We start from the raw sequence: 7,637 nt of genomic DNA on the forward strand, positions 1-7,637 counted from the left end.
TTTAACAAAACACTTGGATTCCAACAATTTGGTTCCTTAACTTATGTTCTTATGCTTAGAGAAATGGTATCAGAGTCAGACCTCTTCCAGTACGATGTGGTTCGAGGACGAACCATGCGGAAGCTGGTGGGCATGTAACACCTGAGGCCAAAGAAGGCGAGGGGTGGTTGCACCGCATGTAAAACTTGAGGCCTAAGATGGCTAGGGTGGTCGCTACATCGGAATGAGAGGTATCCTAAAGCCGTGCAGGTATGGGACTGCATGGTTGAAGGAAAGCTTATAAGGATTGATAGGTACTACCTATACCAACAAGATGCATCTTCTTTTCGGTAGCTCATCCCATAAGAACTCCATAGTTAAGCGTGCTTGACTTGGAGTAGTATTGGGATGGGTGACCTTCTAGGAAGTTTCCCGGAAAGCGTGCGAGTGAGGTCAAAGCATGCTGAGAAGACCCGTGTTGGTTTGTGGGGTTAGTCGATCATCCCGAAAGCAGTCTGGGGCGTTACATTGGAGGTACTATAGTGAAGTGAGGTGCAAATAGAGGAATACAAAGTGGAACACGCGAGGCCCAGCCCACGTGAAGCTGAAGCCCCCACGTCTCCAAGTGGGAGACGGTCGTCTCACCCTCCGCAAATCAAGGGACGCACGTCCACATCATTCAAGCCACGTCACCCACGTCTCCATAAAGGGAGACGCCCGTCTCCACCCCTCTACCCATGAGAGACGCACGTCTCCAACGTCTCCTAGAATTGTTCAAACATTGAGACGCCCGTCTCCTACTTTTGAGGGCACGTCTCCATTTCTTTCGCTTCATTTGCAGATGACTAATACCAAGACCTCCCACATTTTACAAAACGGAAGTTACAAAGCAGCACTATATAAAGGACAAGATGTTCATGTAAAAGGGGTTGGACCATGCTTTGTCCCAGCCATAATTTTTCTTCAGCATTTTTATTCCAGCATTTTATTTTCAACAATTGTTTTCTATTCCGTTCACCTTTTCTCACAACAATTTCTACACCGGAAATTGTTGTGAACTTTTAGCTGGATCTAACCTTACGTTAGATCATAGTATTTTAATTCCTTGTTTTTATTATTTGATCGAAGAATTCTAAGAACAGATCCAACCGGCTTATGGTGGAGTGTTCTCTATTTCAAGATTCAAGAAATAATTCAAGTTATACTTTCAGGTTTTTATTTTTATTATTTATTTAATTTATAGTTTTATATTCCTTGCTTATAAATTATTGAATATGTCCAAATATATTAATTATGATTGTTTATGCATGTTTAATTTAATAAGTATGTCTGGCTAATTTAATTAAGATATCGGTATGTAAAGTAATTTAACCGTAGGGATCCGAAATAAGTTGGCCTAAATAATGTTTTATTAAAAATCACTCGTTTCTGGTTTTGTGACTAATTTAATTTGCTAAAGTTCTAAAATCAACAGAGCGAGAGTTTGAGACTATGAGATTTAAGTAGGTAACGTCTTCATGAAGCGAGCATTTTATTAAATATGATATTTTCAAAAAGCGTTTCTAAATCTGGTGGGATGGCGAGAGCGTACATTATGAGTTAGGATTGTAGTCTTAATCAATAGAGCGAGAGTTTGAGAGGAGGACTTTTAAATGACATAGTTAGTAAAGGTTTTTGGTTTAATAAGAATCTGGCCAATGGAACTTCGGATCACCTAAGTTAGACGAATTACATACTGATATATGTGCATTTTTATTTCATCTAGATTTAAGATGTTAGTTTCCCCTTATAAAAAATCCAAATATCATTAGCCTTAGCTTTACATAGTAACTTTAGATAACGGTAGTTCGATTTATAGTCCCTGTGGATTCAATATCTTTTAAAACTACACGACACGACTATGTACTTGCAGTTATCCCGGCTAATAGACACGCAAAATCGCGATCACCCTCAACATTTGTCAAGGCTAGCCCCCCTCCCCCCCACTACGTCCTAAAGGCCAAGATGGGTTAAAGGGTAACTAAAGGTCCTTAAGCTCCGGCACACCCAAAGGTATATACATAGACCTCCCTCATTTAAGCAAGGTGTGTATATATCTATGGAGTCCTAACTTAAGTGTGAACTTCATATTGACTCATCTCCCACATATGTGAAAGAGGTCGCCATGACTATGCCACTCCTATCTTAAGTGTACTTGAATCTGGGTATAGGATTCGTCCTTCATTTAATTCCCAAGCAACCTTTAAAATAAAACAATCAAAGCAAACAATAGAAAACATTTAAGTGATCCTAAACTTTAAGGTAACCCCTCTTTTATTCGAAAAAATCCCCAACAGAGTCGCTAGTTCTGTAACACGGTGGGAGAACTGACTTTTTAAAATGTTGCGGATAGCAAGAGTCGCCACCGACTTTTATTTTATCCAATATATAGAAAGGCTAAAAGAACAGGAAAAGACCTTTTAAAAGGATTTTGAGTTCGGGGGGTAGGTTATACAAAGGGAAGGTGTAAGCACCCTTTGTATCCATGGTTATCTATGGGCTCTTAATTACTTAGCTCACTTGTTTTCAAAAGATTTTGTAGTGTGGTGTGTGAATAGTAAAAACTTTTATTAAGGACTTTAGATTGTAAATAAGCGTAGCCTTGTTTGAAAGTATTTGAAAATAATGTGGAAAAAGGTTTTGAGTTTAAATTAGAGCAAGCAATTAAGAGTACCTACCCTAAATTTGAAGAGTTTGTTCTTTTAGCTTTTCAGGGTGAAGGGGATATCCATACCATAAGAGGGTAGGAAGTTCTTTCATTGGATGTTGAAGGGTCATCGAAGATCGTTCGCCATAAAACTGTCCCTACCATGTAGAGGTAGGTAGTCTTTAGGGAAGGATAGAATAGTCATTATTCTTTTTAGGCATCATGCGAGGATACCTTAGCAATTGGGACAATCATCGTATTTTTTCGAGGCAGCATCAAGGGACTAGATCTCATATGATGATTTCAATAACTTTAAAGGCAGCCTTTGCTTTAGGTATCCTCGAAATCGAGGGACTTGACTATTTTCCACAAATAAAGGCAACAAAAGATAAGGCAACAAGGCAACAAATAATAAGGCAACAGGCAGCAAGAGAGGTTACCCTAAAGGTGTGTGTGTGCAATCAATCACGTGGTTCAGTTCAGTGATGTTATCTTATAATTAATGATTCTATTTTAATTCAGGGTTTGCACTCCCTAAGATTACTAACCACGCAGTTATAAACAAATAATACAAAACCTAACTATTATAAGGCCTCGAGTGGGGAATTACATGGCCAAAAACCCGTTGGTGCAGAAAAATAAAGGCAAAGAATAAAGGCAGAAAATAAGAGGGAAAAATAATTAATTTAAATATCTCGAGCCTTCATTGCTCCTTGATCAACCCTGAAAATTACGAATGAAGAAGAGAAAAGTTAGTGCATTAAAGATCTATTGGTTATTTAACAAACCCTAATTTAAACCAAATAGGCAAAACAATTAATTTAATATTTTAAATAATTTGTTTAGAAATTAAGGAAATGGAATATGTGATTAAATATAATATTTACATGGTTTTAAATAATTATGGTATTAATTATAACTAATTAATTAATTTATAAAAAAACATATGAGAAATAATATCCTTCTTTGTTATAAAAGAATTATTTTTAATGTTATGAAAAAAAATCGAATCTTCGATTAAATTAAATAAATAGTTATATGAAATTATTATAATAAAAAATGTTTAAATGAAATAAATTAAATAAAAATAAGAAAAAGAAATAAATAAAGAGGTGTATGTAATTAAAAATAATAAAATAAGGAAACTTAGCTCAGTGATTAGGTGTGGCATAGCTGAGAAGGACCATGGTGTATCCCTGCTACCAGGAGCGTTGGATCTGAGTTTGAAAGGATCTGAAGACTGGTGGCTGGAGGCGCATGATAGTCCTTGGCAAGTGGTGTGCATAGGATCAGAAGAATTGAAGTTTCATAAAATATATGAGAGAGTGAGGGATCGAACCCACTCCCTCACGCGTGAAGACCCACAAACGCTCCCTGCGCCACTCAGCCACAATTCGTTCGCTGTCGTTAGTACACTCATTAATTAATATATAAAAAAACAAAATTAACCAAAATTCAAAACGAAAACGCGTGCCCTGGGAACTTTATCTTCTTCGCTGGCTTCAACCTTTTAGCCAAGGTTTTACCCAGCTTTAACCACGGTTTTTTCTTATAGCCATAACTTTCAAATCCTAACCTCAAGATACAAATACAATAAATCATAAACAGGAACCCAGATCAACTAAAAACAACACTACGAATCTGATGAGCCCATCAATTTGGCCTAAAATAGTCCCTACACAAAACCCCCATTCGTGAGGCATAGAACCCTAACCATGGCGTATTGCTATCTTTGCATCAAAGTACAAATTAAACGATACAGAAAGATTGCAAACTTAATTCTAAACACAACCATGGAATCCAGTATGATTTATGATGCGTATATGAATGAATTGGAATTTAAAATATTTGGATCAAACCGTGAATTGCAGGGCCGAGTTTCTGGGTGCGTTTGCGCCTTGTGATGACCTGGAATGCTTCAGGGAACCCCAGGGAATGTATTGCAATGCTTGGAGCGCTTTGAATCTTTGCCAATCTCCAAAAACGAACTTGACTTGTTCTTGAAAATTTGGAATCTCCAAGGTGTTCTTGACTGCAAGCCTTCGTCCCCTCAGGGTTTGGATGTGTTATGTACTTATAATAGAAGGGTTTAGGTCAACAAAACTTCGCAAAATCTCCTTGAATCTTTGATTTGCTTTTGAGAAAATTTGATTTGAAATATGGTTCAAAATCTTTCCAAAATTGGTCTCAATCATATCCAATCCATGTATGCACGAAATTATATTGAATATGGGGGTAAATGATGATTGGATTTGATTCAAATTGATCCCTTAAACCATATATTTGATTTTCTATTGATTTACTTAATTTTAATCATTTTTAAATGAATAAAAATTCATAATAAATCAAATAAATCAAAAAATTTCGTGGAAATTGAATTTTGAGGCCTTGGATAACTTGAGAGTGAAGATTGGGCCAAGAAAGATTGGGTCCCTTTGCAAAAAGATTCATTTTGGAGCCTTTTATTTCACATTTTTCTTCTCAAAATTGTCCAACTTTGACAAGGCATATCTCCCTCAATTTTTAAGATATGGAAGAGTTCTAGGACTTTTTGGAAACCTCAAGATGTCCTCTATAAGCCACTTTGGAAGCTTTTTTCCATTTGATGATTATATCTTGATGATATGGGCTTTGACAAAAAACAGCTTTTGGTTGACTTTCAAAAAGGACCTATAATCTTTTGATCCATATATCTCAAATGAAGCATTTTTAGACTTGGCATGTGAGAGATAAAGTTGTAGAGAATTCAGTTTCCTTAAGAATGATCTTTGGATGGGAAATTTCTGATGTTCCATGTGGGATTTATGGCTGGTCAAAGTTTAGTTGACTTTAGGTCAAAAAACCTAATTTAGAAACTTTAGGTTTTGTTGTTTTCTGAACTTTCCTTGATGAATCATGATCAATCCTTGATCAAATGATGAATGATACTTCAAAATAAGGATGTTGACAAAAAAACAAGAATTTTGACTGTACTTTGACCACAGTTGACTTTTAGGTCAAACTGGTCGACTGTTGACTTTCTGAGCAACTGACTGGGCAATCCATGGAATTGGAGCCTGAATTTTGTCATAGAGATAATGTAAAATATCATAAGCCATATGAACTCTATTGGAGACCTTGATTTATTAATTTTCTTCAGAGAAATCAAAACCCTAGTTTAGGAGGTCATTGTTTAGGAGAGTATGTCCTTAAGCCTTGAACCATTGTCTGAGATTAAGAAGTGAAATGAGATGGGAAAATTTTGGGGTATGACAGTATCCTTGAAGTGTAATATTCTTCCCAACACCTTCAAGGATGCGGCGTTAAGGAGGTACATGAATCGGCCAAGCCTCTAAGTGACTAGTTATAAGGATCTCGTAATGAAATTGATCCATTAATTCTAAAAAAAATAAGCATATGAAGGTATCAACCACAAGCTTGTTTAAGGTCCGTCAAGGGTATTGCGAGTCCTTTAGGGAGTATCTCTTCCGCTTCAAAGAGGCGACCATCAATGTTATGCACCCAAACAAGGAGATGTTCATATGAACATTCCATAGTGACTTGAGATTCGAGTACTTCAAGGAATCCCTGACCCAAAAACCATTAGTTTCCAAGGTATTTTTTAATAATTCTACTTTATTGATTAAGTTTAATGATATATTTTTTAAAATTTCCCAGATGAAGGATAGACATGACCTAATTTTTATATGTGATTTTTTTAAAAATCAATCACAAGAAAAATTATTAGAGCATACAAAAGTGAGTACATGACAAATGTTTGAATGAAATAGTTAAAATCAATATACTTTTAATATTATAAAAAATTATAATACACTAGTTAAAAATATTTACATTTCAATTTTGTCACATCATTTTTATGAAAATGAGTGCTAAAATAATTATTAGACTGTATAATTTATTCACGAAATAAATAATTATCATTAATTAATTGGGTAACTTTAGAGTTTTTAACATCGGTAAGATAAAACAACTATTATAACTAATAAGTTATAACTTATAGTAAAAAAGTATTTACTGATAAATAGTTGTTATTAAATAATTAGTTTCTGTGCGTGTGTGTGACCTAGTTGTGAAAACTTGAGTCTTGAGGGTGTGCTCCCCTCAAGGTATGAACAATTTTCAACTTTGGTCTCGTAAGACTTAACTTTCATAAACTAATTAAAATGGAGTTGTAATAACCAACTCAACATAACTCAATAACTCAAGTATTAAACTTCAACAAGATAAAGTATTCAACTTAAACAATCAAGATTTAAAATAAGAGAAACGCCTCATCCCGATGTTACAGAAGTAGACCATTAACAACTAAAAATGCGATAAACTAATGAAAATAACCTCAAGATCAGCAAAATTAACTTAGGCCAAACTCATGATCACATCACAAGCTGCCTCCGCCGCCATCCTCGACATGGTGATAAGACGAGGCACCATAGAAGCTAACAACCATGTCGGTGAAGACAACCCTACCATAGCAGCGATGAGAGTTACTATGGATGAAATGTGTTGTTACAATAAAACCTTAGAATAAATGTCATAAACCTTCAACAACGATACCAGGAGGTCGACCCTAATAAAAAGATGAAAGTCCTGGATCCCTAACCTTTCTCTGATGAAATATTGGAGCCCAGTACCCGAGAACTTCAAGCCTCAATCATTGATGAAGATTGATGGAAGAAGAGACCCCTGGGAGCTTGTTGCCTCAATCAACGCCCAAATCATCATCATTGGCACTAAGGTTGCAACATTAAGTTTGTAATATTCTTCCCAATACTTTCAAGGATGCAACATTAAGGTTGTACATGAATCTTCCATGCCTCTAAGTGACTAGTTATCAGAATATCATTATGAAATTGACCCTTTAATTCTCAGCAAGTAAGCATAGGAAGGTATTGACCACAACTTTGTTTAACATCCTTAAAGGGTCTTGCGAGTTCTTATGGAAGTATCTCTTCCGCTTTAACAAGGTCATCAT

Source organism: Vicia villosa, linkage group LG6 (genome assembly GCF_029867415.1).
Source record: "Vicia villosa cultivar HV-30 ecotype Madison, WI linkage group LG6, Vvil1.0, whole genome shotgun sequence".
NCBI lineage: Eukaryota > Viridiplantae > Streptophyta > Magnoliopsida > Fabales > Fabaceae > Vicia > Vicia villosa.